This window comes from Lepidochelys kempii, chromosome 6 (assembly GCF_965140265.1).
Source record: "Lepidochelys kempii isolate rLepKem1 chromosome 6, rLepKem1.hap2, whole genome shotgun sequence".
Lineage (NCBI taxonomy): Eukaryota > Metazoa > Chordata > Testudines > Cheloniidae > Lepidochelys > Lepidochelys kempii.
In genome coordinates, this window is record NC_133261.1 from 62,423,915 (window position 1) to 62,442,400 (window position 18,486).

The following is an 18,486-nucleotide window of genomic DNA, read 5'->3' on the forward strand; positions in this document are numbered from 1 at the left end:
GAAGGCCCAGAAAATCATTTACCACCACTTGAGAGTTGCCTTGCGTTTTTTAAAACTCCATTATGGACATCTCTTAACAGGCAACTTCTCTTACCAGGATATGAATGTTCTAACTGGTCTTGCTGTTGTAAACGGCAGCACCCCCTGACCCATGAGAACATTCACTGGAGAACTATGTAAGTTTACAGCATATGGGGGTGTGTGACCTTTCTTTTCACACTGCCTATTGTTGGGGCTACAGGTTTTTGTGGTGATGGAAAAGTCACATGATTTCTCTATCTGGTGGCCTGGCCAAATTTGAGTGAGTGGTGTTGTGATATGGCAAAGAGCTGCTGCTGCCCAGGGTGACATGTTCGCTCTCAACCTCTGGGCCCAGACTTGTGGGACATAGAAGCCACCGCTTCCCAGGCTGAGCATGGGGCGGTCTTGCTCTCAACCTCTGAGATCAGCCCCAGGGGACTCAGGAGCTCCTGCTGCCCAAGGTCAGTGCAATGTGGGCTCACTCTCCAGCCCCTCTCCCAGGGCCTCCCACCCCTGCGGGCAGGACCTGGCCCCCCACATAACCCCATGATTTTACACAGTTTCTCTCTAAATCTGTGACTTTGACTAAATTTACTCTGCCTGCTTCAAGATTTTTGTTTAAAAATGCCATAAGTCTGTAGCCCAATCTACTGTAGTAAGACTGTACTGCTCCAAGAAGCAGTAATGGGAACTCTAGAATATATTTCTTGAGGGCACTGCACCTCCATTAATGCACATAGCACGAGGGTGGATGTAGGAAAAAACAAGGAGGTCTTTAAACTGGTGCAACATGATATTATCAAGCAGTGGTGTAACAATGGGTGTAAAATAATGCGTTGCTATACTGCTGATTGACTTCTCTAGTGCAGATAAGGCCTTTGTTCAATTTTATTGGGGATGAGGGAGAAGGAAGGAGAGTGTAGAATTGATAACTTCCCCAATGAATCCAACCGTTAAGACCTCTGGGCAAGTTGACAGCTGAATACATGCTAGAAATTCGACGACTTCTACAATGATTTGTGCACTGTGGGAAGACTATTTGAACCAACTGTGTTACCATAGTAGTGTAACGTGTCCACGCAATTATTTAATTGATCAAGCGAACACCAAGGGTAGTTTACCTTTACTAGTAATCTGAGTAATATGCAACTATCACAAAAAATTGACAATAAGAACCTGCCACAATTGTTAGACCGATGGTCAATCTAGCCCGTTATCCAATAGTAGCTGGAACCAGAGCTTCAGGGGGACTGTACAGAACAGGGTAGTTGGAGTGGTCCACCCGTCTTCCCCCTCCTGCTTCTGGCAGTCAGAGGTTTAGGGTTGTCCCAAACAGGGGGTTGCATCCCTGACTATTTTGTCTAATAGCCAGATTAATTTATCTAATTCTTTTTGAATACAGTTATATATTTGACCAGGACATCATCCCATGGCAATGAGTTCCATGAGTTAATTATGCATTGTGCAAAGAAGTATTTCCTTGTGTTTGTATTCAGCCTACTGTCTCAATGTCATTGGGAAACCCCTGTTTTTTGTATTGTGTGAAAGGATAAATTACACTTCTCTATTAGCTTTTTCCACACCATTCATGATTTTATAGACCTATATCATATCCCCCTCAACTGACTATGAAATTTGTGAATGAACAGCATGCCCCATCAACTGAAGGGAAAATTAGTTGTTTTCATTCCAGCTGGAACCCCAGAAAGTATTTTTTGTCATTCTGACCCCTCTAACACTCAATTTCTATTGTAGAAACTAATCCAGGATCCTAACTTTCTAATAAAGAGGTAATTGCAAGTGACTGTTGGACCACAAACTGTTGCTGAACATGCAGCTACGGTTATTTTGAGGAAGGGAGAGAACACATCCACCTCCTGCCAGCAAACTAAACCTATCTGAAAAAAAAAATGCAGGTTTCACCGGAGATACATTCCAAACAATAGGTGATGGACTGCCCTTCCCCGCACTGCTCCTGCTGCCTGGGCTGGCACTCCCAGGGACTGTCCTGAAATCTCAAGGGCTGAGATCAATCTGTAATTAAAGATTATATCATATGATGGAAGCTTCGGGAACAGGGCCAACCAGAAGGGACAACCCTAGTGGCACCAGGCACACACCTTCACCCCCTCCCTCTCGCTCTACCGGGCTCCCGTCAAAACTGCAGCACCTGGGAGCTCTGCGGGCTGTGCGAAGCGACTCAGCCTCGTCCGCCACAGCCACCTACCAGCGGCAGGGGGCCCCGCCCGGCAGGCTGAGGCCGCGCTCAGACCCGCGCTCAGCGGGCTCTGCTCCGGCAGCTGCCCCGCTCCGCCCTGTGCGCGGGGCGAGAGCCCTGGCCGGCGGCTCCCGCGGGCGCGGCGCTGGGGAGAAGGGGAGATGCCCCGAGTGCCGGTGCTCCGCCAAGCCGTGCCCAAGGCACGGCCGCGCGGGGGCCCAGCCTGTCGCCGTCGGGCAGCCTCGGCCGCGCTGTAGGAGCCAGCGCCGAACAGCAGCGCTCCGCCAAGCAGGGCTCGCGGAATCTGGGCCAGTCGCAAGAGCGTCATGGATGGCGCATGCGCACTGCCGGCGGCTAGTGCTGTCTGCCCAGCTTAACCGAATCCCTCCCCTACACGAGAAGCGCCGTTCGCCAATTGAGCGCTCACAGGCTGCCGGGCTCTGGTGCGCGCACCCGCTCAGCACTCTTACTCCCCGGAGCGCGCGCGCGCGCTCCCGCTCCCTGACGCGCGCTCGCTCCGCGCTGTGTCTCTCGCGCCCGCTCGCTCAGTCAGAAGCTCCGTTAAGCGACGGCAGGTTCCTGTTTCCGTATTTTCACCCCCCCCTCCAGACCCGCGTCCGCGCGCCGACGCCTCCTGCAAGCCGGCACCCGCAGCAGGAGGGGAGCCGGCGGGCGCTGCTGCTGCTACTCGGGTAAGAGGTTGCGGGGGTCCGGGTGTGGAGGCGCTGAGAAGCGGGGGGGGGGAGCCGATTCGGGGCTGCTCCAGCTGCCGCTCCCCATCCCTCCCCGGGCCTGGGCTGCGGAGGCTCGAACGCGGCTCAGCGGCTGCCGCCGGTGGGGGAAGGGGAGAGCGTCCCCCGCCGGGTGCCAGGCTCCCCGCGTGGTGCCACGGGCCGGGGCCTGAGCCGCTGGGGAGCAGGGGGCTGCTGAACCCCTGTGCGCGGCGGGGCCGCTGGCCGGCCCCCGGGGAGCCGCGTGCGAGTCCCGAGCTCCCGCAGCGAGTCGCCGGGGGAGCGCGGAGCGGGCTGCGCGGGCGGAGGCGGCGCTCCTGGGGCCGGGCTGCCGCGGGGTTCGGGGCGGGGAGCGCTGCTGTCGTCCTGCGAGCTGCCGCCGCCGCCGCCGCCGCCGCCGCGAGGGAAGAGGCGGCGGCGGCGGCAAACTTCACTCACCCGGCAGATGCCCCGGCCCCGCAGTCAGTCTTTGCAGGGTGAAATGACGAGCAGAAAATGCTAGTGGTGGGAGTGGATCTCCGGTGAGCCCCCTTAACGTGAAGGGCCCCGGGGAGCCCAGAGGAGTGACTGCCCCACGAATCCGCTCCGAAGTCGGTTACTGCCGGGCGCTTGCCCACACGAGGATCTTTAACCATCTTCCACCTCGTATTAATTTACAGGACTTTGAATTGTAGTGTAGATAAGGCACTGGTGCTTGTTCCTAGGCATGTTTAATTCTAGGGATGCTGTGGCCAGTTGATTGTTTATGGCAGCACCCGCTTGTGTGCTAGTTGCTTTCCAAACACTCAGAAAGGATGGGCCTTGTTTTAAAAAAAAACAAAAACATAATGTAAGTAAGGACAGACCAGTAAACAGAGGTTAGGGGAAAGGGGACAAGGGTAGTCATATTACCTACAATTTATTACATCAGTCATCTTACTTGTTGCCTTGTGCTCTCAGCAACTGTTTGTTTGTTTATATCACCTTGTTGTCTCATTATTTAGATAACATATAGCACTTGAGTGCAGAGGTCCAGACATATGCTATATGTTGTAGGATTGGGCCTTAGACTGTAAACTCTTTGAGACAGAGACTGTTTTTGGGTTTGTCTGCACTATGGAGATTATACTGACATGGCTATGTCAGTACAGCCTTATAGTGTTGACACAATTTACGCTGACAGAGGGATTTTTCTGTCCTCCTAGGAACACCACCACCCTAAACAACGTGAGCTATGTCAAGCACTCTTCTGTTAATATAGTACGCCTACAGTGGGAATTATATTGGCATAACTATATCAGGGATATGTTTTTTTTTTACACCCCCAACTGACTATGCCCATATAACTCTCATGTGTAGACCAAGCCATACAGCCAGAGTCATAGAATCATAGAATATCAGGGTTGGAAGGGACCCCAGAAGGTCATCTAGTCCAACCCCCTGCTCGAAGCAGGACCAATTCCCAGTTAAATCATCCCAGCCAGGGCTTTGTCAAGCCTGAGTCGAGTGGGGCCATGGTTTGCCCATGCTACCCTCTTGGTGCTACTCCAATACAGATACTATATAATAATACATTATGTCTGGGAACATACTTGTGTTCTGCTTATATTAGAATTTACAATCATGTTTAGTTGGCGTGTTACAGTAGCATTTTTAATCATTTTCTATCAATTTCTAGGCATTGTCTAACGGTCATGGGGATACTTCAAAATGGCCATTTAGAAGTGAGGTAGTTCTTGGGTTTCACAATATTATGAGGTCAATTTTTTGAAAATCATCCTTATCTTAAGTAACAAAAAACTCAAAGTTGTAAACTGTATGGCAACTATAAAGGCAGTTGATATTTGCTGGTTCCCTGTGTGGTCACTAAAAACAGATTTTACAGTAATCTTTTTACATGTATGAAAGTTCACAATCAACAATATTTATATTGGTGACTACAATTTGAATGACAGACTTTTATTTTTAATAATCTGTATTTGCTTGGATGCTGCAGCTGTACAAGCTTGTACACTGCCAAAATTGTATGAGTACTTGCCTAAAATAATTTCAAGATGAAATCATTCTGCATTGTGCAGCGAAGCAGTGTTTTGCTAAGTTTCCCCCCCCCCCCATACACACAACAAACCAGCCAGTTTTTCCATGTATAAAGTGTAATTAGTTATTCATATTTCTGAGCAAGCTGTTCAATAAAGAGGATAAAGTAAGAAGCAGACACTGGAATGCTGAATTGCACAAGTTCAGTATCTCAGACGTAGACAACTGGAGATGTGTATCTGACAGCTGAAGAATGTAGGCGGTCTTAAAGTTGTAACTGCTTTTTCTCTTGTTGCTTGATTTTGTTTAGAATCTTGTCTGAGTAAATTAGCTAAGCAACTGAAAGGAAACTCTGTGACTACAAGAACAGGTGTAAAACATCTTTATACTTTCTCAAGAACAAATGGATTAATAAAATCAGCAAGGATACTAAGATCCATAGAGTTTTACTAGTTTCTGTAATCTAATTTTAATTGTTTATGATTACTTTATTAAGGTGCAAACAAAGAGATTAGTTTGAGCGTATAATGGAATTGTGTTGAAGATGATAAATGTATTAGACAGTTCCTGAAATACCCATCTGATTAAGAAAAGTTTTAATCTGTTCAGACCTATTGTAGCTGTATACATGAGTGCCCTGCTTACCCGTTGTATTTTAGATTGAATGAATTTCACAGTCTTGTTTGTGGATTTTGGCTATTCATTTTGTGATCAGTCTTTTCAGCATAATTTCAGGGATTCAGTGATATATTCTGAAAGAAATAGTTGAATTTGAGTATTTAAATCTTTTGTATAGTCAGTTTAAAATAAAAAGTAATTACAATATTGTTAGACTGGTCTGGAGGGGGAGCTAGTGTCAAAGCAAAATATAACTTCATTTATGCTAGAATCGTTCAAAAGCCTGCAGATCTATTTCCAGTTTGACCATGGGATATACCAATACCATAAAGAAAAGAAATGTAGATTTATGGTAGACCATTCAAAAAACTGCAGATCTCTTTCCAGTTTGATCACAGGATGGACCAATAATACAATAAAGAAATATAGATAATGCATATTATATCTGAATGTTTATAATGTATCTGTACTAATGTATACTATACATCATATAAAAAAAGTGATACATCTGCATTATATGTAGCCAAACCGGACAGTCTCGACGCAAAAGAATAAATGGACACAAATCTGACATCAGGAATCATAACATAACATAAAAACTGGTAGGAGAACACTTCAGCCTCTCTGGCCACTCAGTAGAAGATTTAAGGGTGGCAATTTTGCAACAGAAAAGCTTAAAAAACAGACTCCAACGAGAAACTGCTGAGCTTAAATTAATATGCAAACTAGATACCATTAACTTGGGTTTGAACAGAGACTGGGAGTGGCTGGGTCATTACACATATTGAATCTATTTCCCTTAGTTAAGTATCCTCACATCTTCTTGTCAACTGTCTAAATGGGCCATCTTGATTATCATGACAAAAGTTTTTTTCTCTTGCTGATAATAGGTCATCTTAACTAATTAGCCTCTCACAGTTTGTATGGCAACTTCCAACTTCTCTGTGTGTGTGTGTGTATATATATGTATATATATATATATATAATCTTCTTATTATATGTTCCATTCTATGCATCTGATGAAGTGGACTGTAGCCCATGAAAGCTTATGCTGTAATAAATTTGTTAGTCTCTAAGGTGCCACAAGTACTCGTGTTCTATATGCATTACATACACATACATACATACATACAAACTCCTCTACTAACAGAACATTATGAAGGTTATAAAGTCAAGCACTCACAGGTTACAAAATGCCAGAGTTAAGATTGGCTGTACAGCCTTAATTCAGACCTCTTGTGCATATACACTATGATACAATCTTTAGTTACATGACCACGTACTATTTTTCCACAGGACCCCAGCCTCATTCAGTGCACAGGATAAATCTGCTCTGGGGATAAATCAAGGTTGAGTAGGAAAGTAAGCTCTTGTCTTGTAGGATCCCATCTTCATTTGTTGCACAATTTGGAACATGTGTAACAAATGAGGCAAGGGTTTGTAAGAAGAGGAAAAAATGGGGTCTCATGGTTAAAGCAGATGAATGCTGACCTGGAGAATTGGATTCTATCCCTTCCTTTCTACAGAGTTTCTGTGTAATGCTAAGCAACTCACTTAAACCAGACTTTTTACATGTGGTTACTAATTGTGTTTCTCTCATTTTCTGGGTGCCTGACTTGAGATCCTGGGATCTGATTTGCAGAAGTGCTGACCAGTCACAGCTGCAGTTAAAGTCAATGGAAACTGTGCTTCGAACATATATTGTGCTAAATCTTAAAAAATCAGATTGCGCACCCAAATTTAGTGGATACTTTTGAGCTTAATCTCTTTGTGCCTCAGTTCCTCATCTGTAAAAAGGAGATAATAATAGCCCCTCACTTCAAAGGGGTATTGTGAAAATAAATTCATTAATGTTCATGAAGCACTCAGATACTGTAATGATGAGCATCATAGAAAAGCCCATGAGGAATCTGATAAATTTGTTTTTAGAGCTGGGTTTGAATAGTATGCGATAAAGAAGGTATGGAGCCACACATAGAACAGTATGGAAAAAACAAAATATCAAATAGTTAAGCAAGCACCATTCGTCCTATGCACTGAATGGGATAGGGTTCTGTGGATAAAATGGTGTGTGATCATGTAGTTAAACTGTTTCACAATGCATATGCACAAGGGAGTTGAATTAAAGTTTCACAGGCACATTAATTTTCTGGTGTTTCCTAACTTGATCTTGTAACCTTAAAAATGTTTGTATTATCTAATTTCCTAGTTTTTTAAAGAAACAAATTGAAAAAACAAGAATTTCATCATCTGGTGGCATATAGACACCAACATGAGTCATCAGCAGGGTTGGAACGTTTAGATCAACCACACAGACCTCTGCCACTTGTGCTAATGGAATAAACGACAGCAGTATTAGGCTGTCATCATCTATTTGGACTAGTGCCAGAGGGGGATGAGACATGCCAGTAGGTTTAACAGTTGTTTGCTGACAGCAGAGGAATGGTGAGATGCAAGAACCTTGGGTCCCATTCCAAGTTATGGAGAGGAGTGTGTTCTAGTGCAGTGGTTCTCAAAATAGGGCCGCTGCTTGTTCAGGGAAAGCCCCTGGCGGGCCGGACCAGTTTGTTTACCTGCCGCGTCCACAGGTTAGGCCGATCGCGGCTCCCGCTGGCCGTAGTTCACCGCTCCAGGCCAATGGGGGCTGCAGGAAGGGCGGCCAGCACATCCCTCAGCCCGTGCCGCTTCCCGCAGCCCACATTGGCCTGGAGCAGTGAACCGCGGCCAGTGGGAGCAGTGATCGGCCAAACCTGCGGATGCGGCAGGTAAACAAACCGGCCTGGCCTGCCAAGGACTTTCCCCGAACAAGCGGCGGCCCTAGTTTGAGAACCACTGTTCTAGTGAGCATAGAGTTTTCTGTTTATTTCCCCCGTCCAAACTGTGACCCCTTCTGAGCTATCCCTTACGTTCTCTCCTTCCTGTCTCTTCCCCACTTTGGCTATTCCTCCCAATCCTATTCTCCTCACCTAACCAGTCCCAGTCTCTGCTCCTCAGGTTTTCATACCAGCCTGTCTCCTTGACCAGAGAGTTCTAGTCTCGCCTCTTCAGACACCCAGTCCCAGTGTCCCCCTCCAAACCCAATCTCCTTGCCTAGCTAGTTCCAGTTCCCTCCCTCCTGGGCTTTGATCCAGTCTGTTTCTCTCCCTCATCTTGCTTGCCAGTTGCCCATTCCCTTTGGATCCCAGTGCCAATCTTTCTCCCAGGCTCTTTGACCAATCTCATTGTCCTGTACCCTCCCTGCAGCTCCTTGTCCCAATCTCTTCACCCAGCCAGCCCCGCTTCTCCCCCGACACCACAACTCCTCATCATGTCACTTGTTCTCAGCCCCATTCTCTTTGTCCAGCGAGTCTTAGTTCCCCTCCCCCATCCCACTTACTGACTCCCAGTCTTTTCCATACACCATTTCCTTTTCTGGCTCCTAGACCCTGCCCCCCAGTCCTAGTTTCCTACTTCTATTTCTCCCCCCCTTCTCAGCAGTTATGGCTTGTCCCCTCTGTGTTCATATTAGACAGCTTCCTCCTGCACGCTTCATTGAGAGCAGTACACAGGAGAGAGATGGCTCTCCGCTTTCATTTCAGGTGCCTGCACCAGGACCCAGCACAGCCCGCAGCCTCCCAGAGCTGAAATTGCAGGGGAAGTCCTACTCAGTCCCCTGCAGTCCAGGGCTGCAGCAAGCTCAGTGGAGATGAATTCAAGCAATTTATCTGCTAAAATTATATAGTCTCTATTGTGCAAACTGATTTATTTATTTATTTTCCAAAAGCCAAATTCGGGCAGATTTTCACAGGAATGGCAAAAATCACATCCCTTATACATAGGCCACCACTCCTCTGACAAATTTCAAGTCCCTGATCCAATGCATTGGGGTGCTAGAGCTGCTCAAGGAAACGGTTGCCATTTTTTTTTTCAGCCTGGGCAAAACAACGTATTTTTCCATAGCCTTGTTCTTGAAAACATCTGAACTGTGTTTGCTGATTTTTTCCAAAACAGTTCAGCCTTGGGTGTACACTTGGAATGGAAAACTTCAGCCTGAATGGCTGAAGTTTGGCAAAGTTATATTCAACTGAAAACTGTTTTATAATAAGGAGTGTCTGCTAACCTTAATAATAGGTGGTGCTTCCAGCCTTGCCTATAATTAAGGATAAGATTATGTCACGGAATTCACAGATTCTGTGACTTTCAGAGACCTCTGTGACATTTTCAGCTTCAGCTCCAGGGTGGCAGGGCCGGAGTTCTCAGCAGGTATGGGGGACCCAGAACTCTCAACCAGTATGTGGGGGAGGGGCCCCTGGATCTCTCAGCTGGCACGGGCAGTGGGTAGGCCCCCCTGGAGCTGTTGGCCGCTGCAACAGTATGTGCTGGACCCCTCCTCCTCTCTCACTGGGGCTCAGGCTCTTCCCCACCCCCTCAGCCGCCCGCGCTTGAACTTGTAACATTTTAATTTTAAAAATTAAAGGGGGGAGGGATACCTCAGTGGTTTGAGCATTGGCCTGCTAAACCCAGGGTTGTGAGTTCAATCCTTGAGGGGGCCATTTAGGGATTTGTGACATAAATTGGGGATTGGTCCTGCTTTGAGCAGGGGGTTGGACTAGATGACCTCCTGAGGTCCCTTCCAATCCTGATATTTCTATGATTTTCTATGAATTTCCAGTGGGAACTTTTTTCTGATGATGTAATACTGTTGAGAATTGGTGGTCAATTCTGAGTTTAAAACTTCCCAATCTAAAACTTTTGTGTTAAACTTGTCCCATTGTTTGAAATCTTTTTAACCCACACTAATAATCTTAAAGGGAACATAAAATAGAGAGCTGTGGGGGAGGGAGAAGAGGATATTCCCATGCTGTTAGTCTGACCCCAACATGTTTGTTAAATATCTCACCTCAAGTCTTTAAATCATAACTATGCCTGAGGCAAAGTGCTATTGTTAAATGATTGTCAGGAGGTGTTTTAATTGTGATGCAAGCTGCCATCAGCAGAGATATTCAACTGATACTTCACTGGAGAGCTCAACATCTCCAGTGGTTGGCAAGTAGGGATCCCAAGGTCTGAATGCATCCAATGAAGAGAGCTGTAGCTCACGAAAGCTTATGCTCAAATACATTTGTTAGTCTCTAAGGTGCCACAAGTACTCCTTTTCTTTTTGCGAATACAGACTAACACGGCTGCTACTCTGAAACAAGGTCTCTTTGTAAGTGGTGGTTTCTGCAACAAAGCATAGTAAATTTCTAGGGGATCTACAGGTAGCTGTTTTACCTAGTTCCTTCTAACATCAGCCGAAATGAAAATGTGATCTATGTAGTTTACTTGTTTGCATATTGTGATACAGCAGGGCCAGGGAGCAGTGGGAGAGTGGTAGAGGGGAGATATATAAGCCCTAGGCTAATTTAGGTGTGGTTTCCTGTAGACTAGGGAGGGTTGCTACAGATTAATTGGAGCACCTGTAGTCAATTAAGGCCCTGTCAGGAACCTAATAAAACCCCCTGCTTCAGGCAGTCAGGGGTGTGTGAGGAAGGAGAGAGGACTGGAGTTTGGAGGTGTGTTTCTGAGACTTGTAAAACCAGAGGATCGAAGGAAGGGAGACTCCCTCCCCCAGCATCAAAGACTGAGGTTAACTCTACCCAAGGGGGAAGAGGATAATGAACCTGCAGGGACTGAGGGGCTGGGGCTCAGAGTGAGGAACAAACCAGACCCCTCCCCCATTTCCCTTCTCTACCACTTTCCAAGGCCACTAGTGGGGCCCTTGGTGCCCCAAGAGCAGGGGCAAGGGGTGGCATTTTAGCCCCCCACCAACAAAAGCGCAGGACCCACCATACTAACATCGGCCATTTTGTCACAATATATAGTGTTCAGAATAAAATGGAACACTTCACGACTGATTACAGAGCTATACAGAACAATTCTGCAAGTCTAGAATTTGAGGCCTGCATTGACGCTAATTACCCTATGATGCACATTGAGAAAAAAGGTTGGTATGCTTCCACAAAATCGGACTTGCAGTTCTAAGGCATTCTTTCATTGTATGTCTGCTTGGTAACCTTATAGTGCTAAGGTGAAAGTAGTTATAGTTGCTTTTAGGGCTGTTCATTAATTGCAGTTAACTCATGCGATTAACTCAAAAAAATTAATCACAATTAAAATTAATTGCAGTTTTAACTGCACTGTTAAACAGAATACCAGTTGAAATTTATTAAATTTTGCATATTTTTCTACATTTTCAAATATATTGATTTAAATTACAACACACAATATGAAGTGTACAGTGCTCACTTCATATTATTTTTTATTACAAATATTTGCACTGTAAAAATCATAAAAGAAATATTATTTTGAAATTCACCTCGTACAAGGACTGTAATGTAATCTCTTTATTGTGAAAGTGCAACTTACAAATGTAGGTTTTTTTGTTACATAACTGCACTCAAAAACAAAACAATATAAAACTTTAGAGCCTACAAGTCCACTCAGTCCTACTTCTTGTTCAGTCAATCTCTTAAGACAAACAAGTTTGTTTACATTTTCAGGAGATAATGCTGCCCACTTCTCAATTACAATATCATCTGAAAGTGAGAACAGGCGTTCGCATGGCACTTGTGTAGCCATGGTATTTACGTACCAGATATGCTAAACATTTGTATGCCCCTTCATGCTTCAGCCACCATTCCAGAGGACATGCTTCCATGTGGATGATGCTGGTTTAAAAAAAAGAAAAGTGTTAATTAAATTTGTGACTGAACTCCTTGGGGGAGAATTGTATGTCTCTTGCTCTGTTTTACCCGCAATCTGCCATATATTTCATGTTATAGCAGTCTTGGACAATGACCCAGCACATGTTGTTTATTTTAAGAACACTTTCACTGCAGATTTAATAAAATGCCAAGAAGGTACCAATGTGAGATTTCTAAAGATAGCACTTGACCTAAGGTTTAAGAATCTGAAGACCTTCCAAAAATCTGAGAGGGATGAGGTGTGGAACATGCTTTCAGAAGTCTTAAAAGAGCAACACTCCAATGCGGAAACTACAGAACCCGAACCACCAAAAAAAAGAAAATCAACCTTCTGCTGGTGGCGTCTGTTTCAGATGATGACAATGAACTGCGTTGGTCCACACTGCTTTGGATCGTTATTGAGCAGTATTTGTCATCAGCTTGGACACATGTCCTCTAGAATGGTGGCTCAGTACAGTACTTGTACTTGTATTAGGTGAGTTGAAAAATACTATTTCTCTTGTTTTTTTTACAATGCAACTATTTGTAATATAAATATAAAGTGACCACTGTAAACTTTGTATTCTGTGTTGTAATTGAAAGCAATATATTTGAAAATGTACAAAACATCCACAAATATTTAAATAAATGGTATTCTTTTATTGTTTAACAGTGTGATTAATCATGATTAATTTTTTAAATTGCTTGACAGCCCTAATTTCTTTTAAAAGTAGAATATTTGGAGAGATTTAATAGTGACGAGTTACTCTGACAATTTTTACTTTGTAGAATTAACAATTTTGTAAAAGATTGTGGAATAGTATTGTGCATATCTTATGGCAGATGGTTCTGGTTAGTTTGGTTAGTTACATAATTTTTCTACCCAGGATATTTCTGCTAACCTTTTTTAATATATTATGTATTCTAAAAGTACTATATAATACAGGTTAGTGCTGTTCCAGCTACTTCCCGATATCTTTCATTAGCCTTTTGAGTTACGTGGGTTAAACTTTTCTATAATTTAGTAGAATTTATATAGTAATAAATCAATGTTTTTATGTTGAAAATAGTGGCTGTCCTTAAACTCTTTCAGATCTGAAGACTTTTTGAAACCTGTTATTATTTTGTATATATACACATTTGTTCATAAAACTTGCTTCTGTGTCTGAATACAAATCAATAGCATGAGTTGCATGTAGGAGGTGAGCATGCAAAGGTTACCTTTTTAACCTCCATAATTAACAACTGTTCTCTAGAAAATAGAGTGATTGGGGACGTAAGTCTTAATACTTCGTAATAGAATAAACATGCGTCTACTGTGGGGGGGGGAAAATGGTCCAACTCTGTATACAAAAGACTAGAAATTCGTTGTACCACTGCTGAGCTGTGACCCTTCAGAAAAGCAGATAGTATGTACACGTGTGCTTTTGCCTCCACATAAAAACACCTATCCAAAAAAGCAATTAATTAAATTGGCACATTAACTTATGATAACTTTCCTCCTCATGCTTGGTGAGTATAAGAATGCTTTTGTTGAACAAGAAAAAAGTGATTTGTTGCAAAAATGTGTTGAAGTATTAAAATTGACAAGAGCCTTGAAGGTCTCTCTTCACCTTCCCTATCTTTCGTTTTGACATCACCATAAGTAAGGAACATACTTGAAAAATCATTGAGACAAGCAGTTAAGTGTAGCCAGAGCTTCTGATAACCTCAGCTGTGCTTGGAGAGGGCCCAAGAAATTCAGGATCATAACTAAACTTTTATGATTGTGATATTAAGTAGTGTTTAAAAAATTTTTTTTTCTTAATTTTTGCCTAATGTGTAATAATGAAAACAGTACAGGAATTCCCATAGCTAGGGCCCTACTAAATTCACGGCCATGAAAAATGCGTCACAGGCCATGAAATCTGGTCCCTGCCCCCTCCTTCCCATAAATTCTGGTATGTTTTGTGTGCTTTTACCTTGTGCTGTACAGATTTCATGGGGGGAGACCAGCGTTTCTCAAATTGGGGGGTCCTGGCCCAAAAGAGAGTTGCGGGATGGGGTGGAGTGTGTTGCAAGGTTATTTTAAGTGGTGGGGGTGGTTATGGTATTGCCACCCTTACTTCTGCTCTGCCTTCAGATCTGTCTGGCTAGACAGCGGTGGCTGTTGGGCCAGCTGCCCAGCTCTGAAGGTAGTGCCCTGCCAGCAACAGCGCAGAAATAAGAGTGGCAGTACTGCAACCCCCCTCCCCCCCGCTCCACAACTCCTTTTTGGGTCAGGACCCCTACAATTACAACACCTGAAATTTCAGTTTTAAATAGTTGAAATCATTAAATTTCGATTTTAAAAATCCTGTAACTGAAATTGACCAAAATGGACCATGAATTTGGTAGGGCCCTATACATGGTAAATTAGACTAGTACTCTAGTCAGGTAAACTGTATAATAGTAGCCAATACGAGCTGTTGCAGAGGAATGTGGCAGGAACCATACAGTGGGCAGGTTATTACATAACTGCCCATAGTGAAACAACTTCCAATTCTCCCCAATAATTAGGGCAATTGGGACTTACAGTATTTCAGGTGAAGGTTCCTAATAGTTGTCTTTAATCCTAACTAACCTACATTATTGCTATCTGAAAGTTTTCACATCACTGTTCATCCACTTGATATGTTCAAAGAATTCTGATAAAGTAGAGAAGCATAATTTTCCTTTGCCAAAGTAGTGTTTGCTTGTCCCTTACACATTATGAGTAATGTGTTTTAAAATCTGTTTTTAATTATTGTTTCAGACAATTTACCTGGTCCTGACATACAGTTTTACTGATCTGTAATTTCTAGGATTATCGCTAGCACTTAAAAAAAAAAAATTAGGTAAAACATTTGCCTGCTATCTTCTTCCAGCCCTCCTGTATAGTAGCAGGTTTTATTGAAGGAATGCCGCCAATCAGTGGTTGTCATCAAATACTTTACTCTCAAATACCTTCAAAAATTCTGAAGGAATACTGTCTGGTTCTGGTTATTTGTTGTTCTTTAGTTTATCAGCCTGTACCACCATCCTCCTTTTATTTTAAAAAACACGTAAATTCCTGACAGTAGCTCATCTTTATTTCAAGAGAACCGTGGGAGTAACGCAACGGGTTCTTAGATCTCTGGTGTTATTACCTCAGCATCCCTGTCTTGGAACCTGGGTTTTCCTCTTTGGTTCTGCAGTCTTCATTGCTCTTGCCTTCCAGCCAAAGAAAAAGACACCCCTTCCAAGTGTAAAAAGTCCCAAATAAAGAAGTATTCTCTAGACTCAGTTCTTTACCCTTGCTGATGCAGGATTGCCTTTCTTGGGCTAAATAATGTCTTCATCTTCCCTGGGCTACAGATGCCTTCTTTTTTCTCCCTAGGCTCCAGTAGTTCTTTACCCTGTTGATGCAGGGGTTTGAAGGTGGCGTTCTTCCTGTCTTCTCTGGAAGCAGAAGCCCAACTCTCCTAAACAAGGATTTACAACATCAACTGAGCCTCCATCCCACCCCAGTACTATATTGTCTCAGCCTTTCCTTCTTCCATCATAGCCGCTTGCATCCTTTCACAGTCTGTTGTCATAGGTCTTTTCAACAACCCTATTATTGAGGTCAGAGTTTCCTAAGCTCTCTTGGCAGTGAGCTGCTCTCCAGATTCCATCTCCCCTGGTCTTTCAGTACCACCACCTGCTCTCTGTTGGTGTCTCTGAGCCCCTCCTGGCTTCTGCAGAAAAATCTCACCCAACATCTTGATTCAATCCTGGTCTCTGTTCTTCTGAGCCAAGAACAACACTTTATATAATTCTGGCACAGTCACATGGTTCATATGACCTATCTGGGCCTACTTCTCCCATCAGTCCCTCTTGGGAAAACATCTCTCAGAATTCCTCTCCTGTAAAGGCCTAAATCCCCAATAAAAGGCTGATGGGTGGTGCCTGTTCTTAATGAAGCCAGCATACTCTGGTAGTTATCTGTTCAACACCCTTACCAATAAAGATGGATGTAAAACTTCTTTGCTGTTTTCTTCTGTTATTTAATTTTTTCCTTTATCCCTTGGTAGGAGTAAAATAATTACCATGGTTCATTTGTATTGCAATAGCAACTGATACATCGGCTGCTTGGTAAACTAGATGGACGCAAACAATAAGCATTGCAGTGCAACCAAATGTAGTGTCATGCATCTAGGAACAAAAATGCAGGGCATACTTATAGGATAGAAGATACCGTCCTGGGAAGTAGTGATTTAGAGAAACTTGGGGGCGTCATGGTAAACAATCAGCTGAACATAAGCTCCCAGTATGGTGCTTTGGACAAAAGGCTAGTAGATCCTTGGATGTATAAAAAGAGGAATATTGAGTAGGAGTAGAGAGGTTATGTTACCTTTATATTTGACGCTGGTGCGACCATTCCTGGAATATTATCCGAGACTGGTGTCTATAATTCAAGAAGGTTGTTAATAAATTAGAGAGGAGCTATGACAATAAGGAAAGGATAGGAAAACATTCTTTATACTGATAGAATCAAAGAGCTCAGTCTATTTAGTTATTAAAGAGAAAGCTAAGGGGTGACTTCATCATTGTCTATGAGTATCTATATGGGAACAGCAGTCTGATAATAGGCTCTTCAGTCTAGTAGACAAAGGTATAACAAGATCCAGTGACTGGAGGTTGAAGCTAGACAAATTCAGACCAAAATTAAGGTTCAGGTTTTTAACATTTGGGGTAATTATCCATTGGAACAACATATGTAGATTCTCCATCACTGGCAATATAAAAACCAAGATAGGATTTTTTTTAAAAAAATGCTCTAATTCAAACAGGAATTAATTTAGGCTAGTCCTGTGGCCTATGTTCTGCAAGAGGTCAGACTAGATGATCACAATGGTCCCTTCTGGCCTTATAATTTGAGTCTATACTCAAATATTCTAGTTAGGCTCAAAACTCTTGACTTCATTAGGGCTCTGTATGGGCCTAGAAATCTATCTATGTGGATCCAATTGTAGTATTGGGGTCATGATCTGTACATTTATTGTCATGGGAGTTCCAAGTTGATAGTGGTCATTTAAAATAACCCACTCTTTTTTTAGAAGTCCCAGATGAACATTTACGGTTAGAAGTAATAATAATGGAGAGAATTCCAAATGTAATACATTTTTCTTTACAGTATAAGAGCTTGCTAGAGGTTCAGAATGTTTCTTGAAATGTCCCTCAAAATTCTGATCACAACATTTTCCTAGTTCATCTGAAATGAAGCTCTTAAATTTAAGCTCTAATTGAACAGTTAAAATTCTTCTCTAATTTATAACCCTACACAGCCTAAGTGGGAATCTGGGGACAGATTTAGGAGTAGAGTTCCATCCTTGAAAATATTAGTGGTATAACTGTACTGATGAATGGCTGAATAAATCTACCTTGATTAAGGAAGATGGAATCATTTTAGTAACGGAGCCTTTCACTCCATGGAGGCTAAACTAGCTCTTAATAGGAAGGTGGTTGTCAAGGTCAGATTGAGGCATGTTGAAGGGACAGTGTGGAGAAACAGGCAAAGTAACTGCCAATATGTATCCATTTTGGGGCTAAACACAGGATGGCAGTCTCCAGGGCTTTCAGTCTGGCTCCTTTAATCAACATTACATCAATTTGGACGAGCCCATTTACATCTTTTTTTATATGTTGTCTTTCATTCTAATGTCCTGATAGTTACACACTGATTTTAATCAGTGTACAACTTTAAAAAAGGTATTAGTCTTTCACCATTAAGTAGGACAGAAATGACTAATTTGTTAAGAGCCACACATAAAAGAAGCATCAGATTATATACACAGCAAAACAGACAGAAGACAAACAAATATTTAGATATTTTGTTACCTTTTATTTGATACCCATAATACATTTACCTTAAAAAAAAAAACAAAAAAAACCCCAGCACCACGTCCAGTTATTTTCAATATTAACATTTGGTAGACATGCCCCGTCTGTGAAATGTGTAATCAGAGATTTCACTCAATAGAATCACTAGAAACATCACGTCATAGGTGTTTGTAATGATGCTCACTCTGTAATATGGTAACACTGTGTTTAAATAAATCTGGTGACTATGGTACATCTACACAGCAGTTAAACACTTGTGACTGGCCTGGGTCAGCTGACTTGGGCTGGGGCTGCAGGGCTGTAAAACTGCTATGTA

The 18,486-nt window shown here is 43.1% G+C and overlaps 1 protein-coding gene across 3 annotated transcripts in view; it reads left to right on the forward strand.

Moving 5' to 3' along the window:
* The first annotated feature begins 2,516 nt into the window (after positions 1 to 2,516).
* The window catches only part of FUT8 (fucosyltransferase 8), a 291,206-nt gene continuing 275,236 nt past the window's right edge, over positions 2,517 to 18,486 (forward strand). For all 3 annotated transcript variants that reach the window (XM_073348346.1, XM_073348343.1, XM_073348347.1), the window contains exon 1: positions 2,517 to 2,931. The gene's annotated coding sequence lies outside the window, so the exon portion shown is untranslated. The remainder of the gene's footprint in view (positions 2,932 to 18,486) is intronic.